General features: G+C 33.1%; 1 long non-coding RNA gene across 1 annotated transcript; it reads right to left on the bottom strand.

The window, feature by feature from the left end:
• Nucleotides 1-3,825: 3,825 nt before the first annotated feature.
• On the bottom strand, nt 3,826-8,291 carry LOC145683842 (uncharacterized). The gene is made up of 2 exons (XR_014131196.1): nt 7,551-8,291; nt 3,826-4,663 (listed from the first exon to the last, which is right to left on the bottom strand). It is a non-coding gene; the product is annotated as an uncharacterized LOC145683842 (long non-coding RNA).
• Nucleotides 8,292-8,893: the final 602 nt, after the last annotated feature.

The raw sequence follows: 8,893 nt of genomic DNA, 5'->3' as shown, positions 1-8,893 counted from the left end.
CAGATATGTCAGAGTGTAATCATTTGTGATGAGGTAATATTTCTTAGGTATTTAACCATGACAAGATATGAAATTCAAAGTGTGGTCCAAATTGATGATCTCATTGTCACGTACAGAGATTTTGAAGCTGAAAATGTCCCGTTATAGTTTTCCCATGTAATACTAGCCGCATTTATTACTTCGTGAGCAAGACTCAGACTGTACGAACTACTGACGACTGCAGAACCTGACAGAGCAATTTACTCTGACACTGACAGTATCATGTACTTACAGAAAAAAGATGAGGGTCCCTTCTTACCACTCGGGAACTTTTTGGGTGATCTGACAAATGAAATTCGAGAAGGATGGGAGTGTATAACCTTTATCGGTTTAGGTGCCAAGAATTATGCTATGACGGTAACAAATGCCTAAGAGGATTTACGGCATGTATTGAAAATTTGGGGGATAACACTAAATGTTAGGACCTCTCAGAAAATTAAGCTTGAGAGTTTCTATATGTTAGTGTCCGGACAATTAGAGTCCACCGTAATAGAAAATCAAAATAGCATCATGAGTAGACCAGGGTTCCGTATCTTTAGCTGTAGAGACAAAGACACACCGTGTGGGAACAAAAAACGAAAACGTATTGATGAGCATAACGTGACTGGCGATGAACATATACGAAAACGTGCAAGTGTACCTTACGGTTATAGGCCTACGAACGAATGAATATGACTTGTATGAGTGTCTCTTTCCCTTTTTAAACCGGTTCTTTTTTGGGCGAACTCCAAACAAACGTCCATTGTACAAATATTAAAATTTAATTTATTTTTAATTTATTCTTTTTGTGTTGTATCGTATGCATTGCATACTCATCCTGTTTATTGGATTGGTTTCTGTCCAACCTCATCTTATTTATTGGATCGTTTGATGTGCAAACTCAAGAGCTTTAATATTATTATATCCCAGTGAGTATGTGTGCTTATAAAGCAAGTGATCTATTGTATGCATTCATTGAGTTCAAGATGTTAAAGTTTCAACATCCCTTTACTATTTTTTTCGCTTGTCATTCAAGGTGGTGAGACTTGTTTGGTATATCGTTTATATGATAAACTTGATCAAATGTTTACTATAAAACTTAATAATACTGTTTGGTGTTATATTGCAGTAATACCAAAGTTAGATGCAAATGCAAAAATACGTTTTGTAGAGGGAATATCTGACATGAACAATTTTGAAATTAAAGAAAATTTATTATTAATACTTCATGATCTAAAGTCAGAAACTAATTATGATGTTGCTAATTTATTTACAAAGTATTCACATCATGAAAAGTAACTATAATATTTCTTATTCAAAATTTATTTCCAAGAGGAAAACATGCTCGTGATATTAGTTTAAATACAAATTATGTTATTGTATTTGAAAATCCACGTGACAAATTACAAATACAATATTTATCAAGGCAAATTATGCCTCGATATAGTAAAGATATCGTGAATGTGTTCGAAGAAGTAACACGCGAGCCTCACACATATTTATTATTTAATTTGACACAGAAAACAAACGATGAATTGAGAATACGTGCAAATATTTTTCAATGAAATCATGTATGTGTACGCTAACGTAATAGACATGCATACAGAATATTTGTTCAGTCTGCATCAAAATGTTGAAGGTCAAACAACGCCGTGCTCTGTGCAAATGCAAGAATACGAAACGAGTACAAATTTTACAAAATGCTTCAGGAGATTTTATAAGAACAATTTCTCAAATAGCTAAATACACAATAAAAGGAAACATCCCTTTAAATTCTCCTCAGAAGCAACGTTTACATAAACATAGAAAAGATCTTACGTGCTCTATCGTAGAAGCATACTGCATTCAAGAAGAAGAAGAAGTTGTTGCTACAAAAAGGTGGTGCGCTTCTACCGTTAATCTTGGGACCACTTCTTGCAGCAGTAGGAAGTAATATTTTTAGTCGTTAAGTATGTCAGAAGTATGTAAAATGATTTTATTTCTTGAAAATGCGTTACACTTGATTCAGTTGAATCTCAAATCCATAGATCCACATGAGTTACGTTTAGATGAAGAAATGAATAACATTTTAAAACGTCGTGATTTTGGTGTACAACAAAAGTGGAAATTATATAAAAAAATTTTGCATCCTTATTTACAGTATACTTGATCTTCACATAAACCTATTACTTTACTTGCCATTCAAGAAGAAGAAGAAGAAAAATCCTCATCATCAATTTTCAAACATTTTAACAATACTTCTATTTTACTATTTATATCAGACGTTTTAGAAACAGTACCCAAAACACTCGTAAAAACAGATCTATTATTGAAGAAGTTGACAAGCTCTGATAAAATTAAGTGGGATAAGTCTGGTATAGTACGTATTCATGGAAAAACAATACCAGGTTTAAATATTATAGATCTAGTAAATGATCTTGTTCGCACAAGAAAATATTCAAGAAATCCTATAAGTATTCATCAATTTAAAAATGTATTAGTTCTTAATGTTCCTAAAGGGTTTATTGGTACACCAGCATAAAAAATGAATAGTAGTAGTAGTAGACAATTTTCGTAAAGTAAGAAAATCACCTAGTACTTCGGTAGTAGCTATTTTATTTGAATATTGGGAACAATACATTATGTAAAACGACAAAATTACCAAAAATATATTACGACTATTCAAATTCTGATTCTTTATCAAGTATACAAAGTTTTCGTAAAGTAACAAAATCACCTAGTACTTCGGTAGTAGATATTTTATTTAAATATTGGGAAGAATATATTATGTAAAACGACAAAATTACCAAAAATATATTATGACTATTCAAATCCTGATTCTTTATCAAGTATACAAACATTACAACTGAAAACAGTTAGACTATTCATGGCTTTGGATTAATTGTTTTAACAAAAGAGACACTGACCAAAGCTTAAAACTTTACTTTATTTTAAATTATAATTTGTAACTCTTTCGGATATCTAGCATATCCTTCTTCAGACACGATCGAAATTAATGAAAATACAGACATATATATAAAAGTTGTTATAACAGAGTTTAAATTCTTTAACCGTCATATATATATTCATTGTTATAAAAAATTTAAATTCTTTTAACAGTCATATATAGAGTCATTGTTGTACTTTTTATTTTTATTTATTTATTTATTTTTCTTATTTACCGAGGCCTTCAGCCCATCCTATAAAGAAACAGTTACAAATTATAATTTAAAATAAAGTAAAGTTTTAAGCTTTGGTCAGTGTCTCTTTTGTGAAAACAGTTATCTAAAAAGAAAAATTAAGAAATGGTTAGCTTCTCAAGATGCTTATACATTACATGCACCAGCTTGTAAAGTTTTTGGACGTAAAAAGTATTACCTTAGTGGACCAAAGTCAACATTACAAATGGATTTAGCAGATATGCAAAATATTTCAACATATAATAATTGTATTTATATATTATGTTGTATTGATATTTTTCACGTTATGCATATTGTGCTCCGTTAAAAACAAAGAAAGGTTCTGAAATGGTAAATCCAATAAAAAAATAAAAAATCAAGTTGCCCGTGTTTAAGGTTCAAAGAGATTTAGGTGGTAAATTTTATAATTGTCACGTGAAACAACTCTTTAAAGACTACGAAATTAATCATTATACTGTTCATTCCGAGATTAAACCCGCGCTAGCAGAACGTTTTATACGTACACTAAAAGAAAGATTGTATCGTTATTTTACTGCTTGTAACATGCTTGGCTTCTAGTGAATTCTATAAATTCAACGGAGGCCAGCACAAGGATTATTAATAGATATCGTGGGAAATATAATACTAATTTTAAAGCAACAATTTTATTAACATGGAAAGTATATGCTTTTTATACACGTTAAACAAGTAGTGAAAATGTAACGAAGAACAACAAGTAATATAAATATTCAATATCGAAATCGTAATTTAAATACGGTATCTTTTATATACTCTAAACCATTAATTTCGTAAAATCTCAAGACGAATAACAAGTTTAATAATTTTAATTGTGAGCACAAATGATTAGTTTGCATAAGGCCTCGTGGCAGGTTAAATTTCGAAGGTTAATATAGACCAAATATATTTTTCCATGAGACCTAAATATGCCGGGATGATACCTAAAGACTTCCTTTTCCATTTACATATAGTCTAAATAAAATTGAAGTATTACATTTTTATAGATTATATCCTTTCAATAGAAGTAACTTAAATATGTCATTACTCCTTACCTGCGAAATCCAAAGTGAGGCAAATTCGTAACGGCCCGGTTTAGTTCTCTACCGAGTACCGAGATTGCCCACCAGATGGTAGCTCACTTCAGACATAGGCCTGTCAATTATAGACTATCTCTCCCTCTATGTAGTTTTTCTCCTTTGCGCTCTTACAAATGTTCTTATACAAAATATATATAAAATATACATTTATTGGGACTATTACGTTACATAATATATCCTACCCCTCTCTCTATATAGGATACTAACCTTACTACAAAAGGAATAGTCCACAATAAATGGAATATGAATTGTTGACCAAAAATTTCCTACTTACAGTTTTCCAGAATCTTACAATAAACTACTCTCTTACATATTACATCTTATTGCCATGCCTGCTTTACAAAGTATTAGGAGGATATGGAATACTTCTCTCTGCAAAGAAAAAATAATAAACCCACAAAAATATCTAACAATGATTACAAGATAACATATACATATTAAGATTCATTATTATCAACATAAGGTTTAACATGATTTATATGTCTCTTAATGATAACATTAGGTTGATCACATTTTCTTAACCAAAGGGTGTTTAACGTAGGTTTATTAATGACCTCAAATGGCCCATAAAATAAGGGGGATAATTTAGGAGTATAATGTTTAAGTAATGAAGCCTTTTGAAACTTCCTAACCAATACCTTCTGACCTTCCGAATAATTACTAGGTTCTCTATTTTTATTATAACATTTCTCCTTTCTACGCCAGGCTTTATCAATGTTGATGATGACTCTCCTCAACCTTTCTTCTTTATCCGGCGCCTTAGTTAACTCGTCGAAGTCTATTTCCCACAACACGTCCAAAGGTGTATAAAGTCTTCTGCCAAGAAACAATTCAGATGGCTCGTATCCCGTACTCTCACTCTTACTGCAGTTTAAGGTGAATTGGATTCTGTCCAACAGTTCAGCCCAATTATTTTGGTGTTCATTACAATAAACACGGAGCATGTTCTTAAGCACTCTGTTCACTCTTTCACAAAGGTTACTGCTAGGATTGTACGGAGCTGTACTCACATCCTGGATACCTAAACTAAAGAGAAATTGTTTCATGTGATGACTACAGAACACCTGAGCACGATCATGAATGATTTTCTGAGGTTGTCCAACTAACATGAACAACTTCATTAAATGTTTGCATATAACCTTGGAATTCAAGGAACGCAAAGGTTGAAGCATGACGAATCGTGATGCTGCGTCAGTAATAACGAGGATATGACGATAAGGTCCAGAATTTGGAAGCTGGCCAACAGTGTCCAAATACCAGCTGTTGTTTGGCGTAGTAACTTTCCTACTATAGTAAACTCCTTGTTTTTTTCTGTTGGTGTCCTTACAGAGTTGACATCGCTGACATCCTTTCACGTATTCTCTGACGTCACGGTATAAGGTCTTCCAGGTACATCTAGAGGCTATCTTCGCTATCGTCTTGGAATATCCAGCGTGAAATCCGCCCATCTCATCACAGTGAAAATATTTCATGATAGGATACACCATTTCCTTAGGGATGACTATCCTCCAACCATGGTTTCTTCTGCCTCGGGTCTTCTTCATTAAGATTCCGTCCTTAAGACAGTATTCATCCGCCCTTTGACCTCGCCGCACTTCTTGGATAATATTCCGTACTTCAGGATCTTCCATTTGATGTTCTTTTAACGGTTTGTTAAACAAGGGTGAACTCCAAAAATTGGCGAAACTAAGGTTGACTGGTTTCCCTTCAAATTCTTCAATTTCATTAACTGAAGGATCATTAGTATAGAATTCCACACCATTGTTCGTGCGCGAAATAAAATCAGATAAAAAGTTCTGCTTACTGCGGAGATAAACAACCTTGAAGGAATATTTAGATAGTTTTTCAATTAATGTACCATACTTACGTTGACGCTTATGATTCCGTAACAACCACGTGACTGATGAATTATCACAAAAAACAGTAAAGGGTTTTATAAGATACATTTCAAATTTTTCTATAGCTAGGAGAAGAGAACGTAGTTCAAGTTCGTATATGCTTTTTGACCAATCTACTGATGAAATATTCTTAGAGAAAAATGATACTGGTCTAAGAAGGCCATCATCATCATATTGAGAAAGTATAGCTGAATGTTTCTTGTAAGTACTATCCACATGAATGACAAAGGATTTATTCATGTCTGGTAATTGTAACACAGCATGTTCAACAAATGCTTGCTTAATATTATTATAGGCTTCATCTTCCCTCTCACCCCAGTGAAATTTAATTTTATTGGATCTTAAACGGTGAAGAGGTTCCATGATTTCCGCATAATCTTTCACATATTTTCGGAAATAATTAAAAAAACCACAAATACGATTTACTCCTTTTTTGTTTTTGGGTTTAGGTAATTTAAGAATTGTGTCAATCCTATCCGGATCAATTCTAGTTTCTCCCGCTTCAAATTCATAACCTAGGAATTTGATTTTAGTTTGGAAAAGTTGTGTTTTCCTTTTTGAAACTGTAATTCCCCATTTTCGAAAACGTTCAAGAATTTCCTCTAATACCCTTTTGTATGTTTCAATATCTGAGGCATGAATAAGGAAATCATCTTGAAAAATTTCAAGATTTTTACCTACTAAATCCCCAAAGATTTTGTACATGAAACTAGTAAGAACATATGGGCTCAAACGAAATCCCATTGGGAGAACTAAATGTTCTAATAAACGGTTAGGTGTACAAAATGTAGTATATTTTCTACTACTCTCAGAGATAGAGAACTGATAGAAACTTTGCTTTATATCTAATCTTCCGAAGATGGTATCCTTTCCTAAATTCGCTATAGTAGCTTCTACATGCGGGGATGGATAACTATTAACCCTTACTTTCTTGTTAATTTCAGAGTATGCTATAACAAGTCTAGGAGTACCGTCCTTATTGTGAACTAAAAAGCACGGAGACGAATAAGGAGAGAAATCGACCTCACGAACCACTCCCTTGTCAATAAGCTGATTTATATAATCATCAAGAGCTTTAAGTTTAGGGCCTGTAATTTGATATGGGGGGAGACGTACTGGAGTTTCATCCTCCATTTCTATTTCATAAGTGAACCCTTTTATTGTCCCTAGTTGTTCAGTGATAACATCACTATATTTCTCACAAAGATTTTCAACATAACATGGTAAATCTGGGTATTGTTCTACAAGTTTAACTGAAAGAGAGGAAGTATTATCAAAATTACAATTGTCAGAATCACATTCATCATATATGTCATTAATGCTATTCGTTTTATTATGATAATAAACAAGGTATTCACTACCTGGTTTCTTTGTTGTGGCCTGGTCCTCCGGTCCACCGGAATCTGCTGCCAGAAAGGTACAGTGCTGTTTCTGCCGGGCACTTTGTTTATTTGTTTTTGGTTTCCAGTGTCCTTCCCGTACGATCCTTTGTCCATTACGCCTCTCTCTAGAGTGACTCCGGACCGCATCGGAGACGCTGGAATGAGATATAGGACGAGTAGTTTCCATTGGAGACAAATAATCCCTCCAAAATAGAGGAACAGTAAGATTCTTCTGTTCAATTATAAATTGTTTGGCACTCAATTTGATATCAGCTTTCCATTTTAAAAGAAAGTTATTTCCTAACAGCAAATCAAAATGTGGAGAGTTTATGATGTAAAATGTTTCACTGAATTCACAACCTTGAATTGAAAATTTAATTTCTGTGTTTTCATGAAGTTCAACCAAATGACCATCAACAGTGGTAGTCACTAATTCTGCTGAAGTAGGGTTTATAGGAACACGACACATAATTTGATGTAAATATTTTCTGCTTATCAAATTGATACTAGAAGCTGTGTCCAATAAACAAGAGTTTGTGATGCCCGCAATTAGTACTATGATGTATAATATTTGTTTATCACGCTGCATATTAATTAGTGTTTTTGAAGGTGGCACTGATGTACGCATAGTTTTTCCACTAACACAGAACCGCTGAGTATGTCCATAACCAGCACATTTATAGCATCTAATAAGATTACGTTTTTCATTTTGCAAGCCAGAAACTTGGTTTTGAATTTTAGAATGATTTTGTGTTTCTTCAAAAATGTTCGGTATATTTATAGCAGGTGGCATTGTTTTAAGTGACATATAATCTCTTTGATATTTAACAAAATGATCGTAAGTTTGCGCTATGGTCAACAATTCAGAAACTGAAGATGGTATGGCTTCCCCAAAACAATTTTGGTATATTTCTGGTAAAACCAGACTGGTTACAATATTACAAAATATTTGTTCAGTGTATGTCATACCAAGAACATTGGCAACACTGATTTTCTCTTGGAAAAATGTTCCAAGTTCTTCCCCATCATTCATTAATCGGTAGAAGAATTTTCGTACATATTGTGTGCGACCTACTGTGGATATATATTTACATAACAAATTAGTACAAATTTCCTCCCAATCATTACAACGTGTAAGGAAAGAATGAAAGGATCTGTTAAATTCACCCCTAGTTTGGGTTAAACTTGCTACCAAAATAGCTTCTAATTCTAAGTCATACCTCCTTATAAGCTCATCTAACCTAACCAGAAAGATAAAGCAAGAATGGCTATCTGTGCCATCAACTATCGGTAATGACTTAATTTGCTGTTCCAATGAACGG

The sequence above is a fragment of the Thermobia domestica genome, chromosome 4 (assembly GCF_964235325.1).
Source record: "Thermobia domestica chromosome 4, izTheDome1.hap1.1, whole genome shotgun sequence".
NCBI lineage: Eukaryota > Metazoa > Arthropoda > Insecta > Zygentoma > Lepismatidae > Thermobia > Thermobia domestica.
The sequence above is the reverse complement of the archived record's forward strand: the minus strand, read 5'-3'. Positions and strand labels throughout refer to the sequence as shown.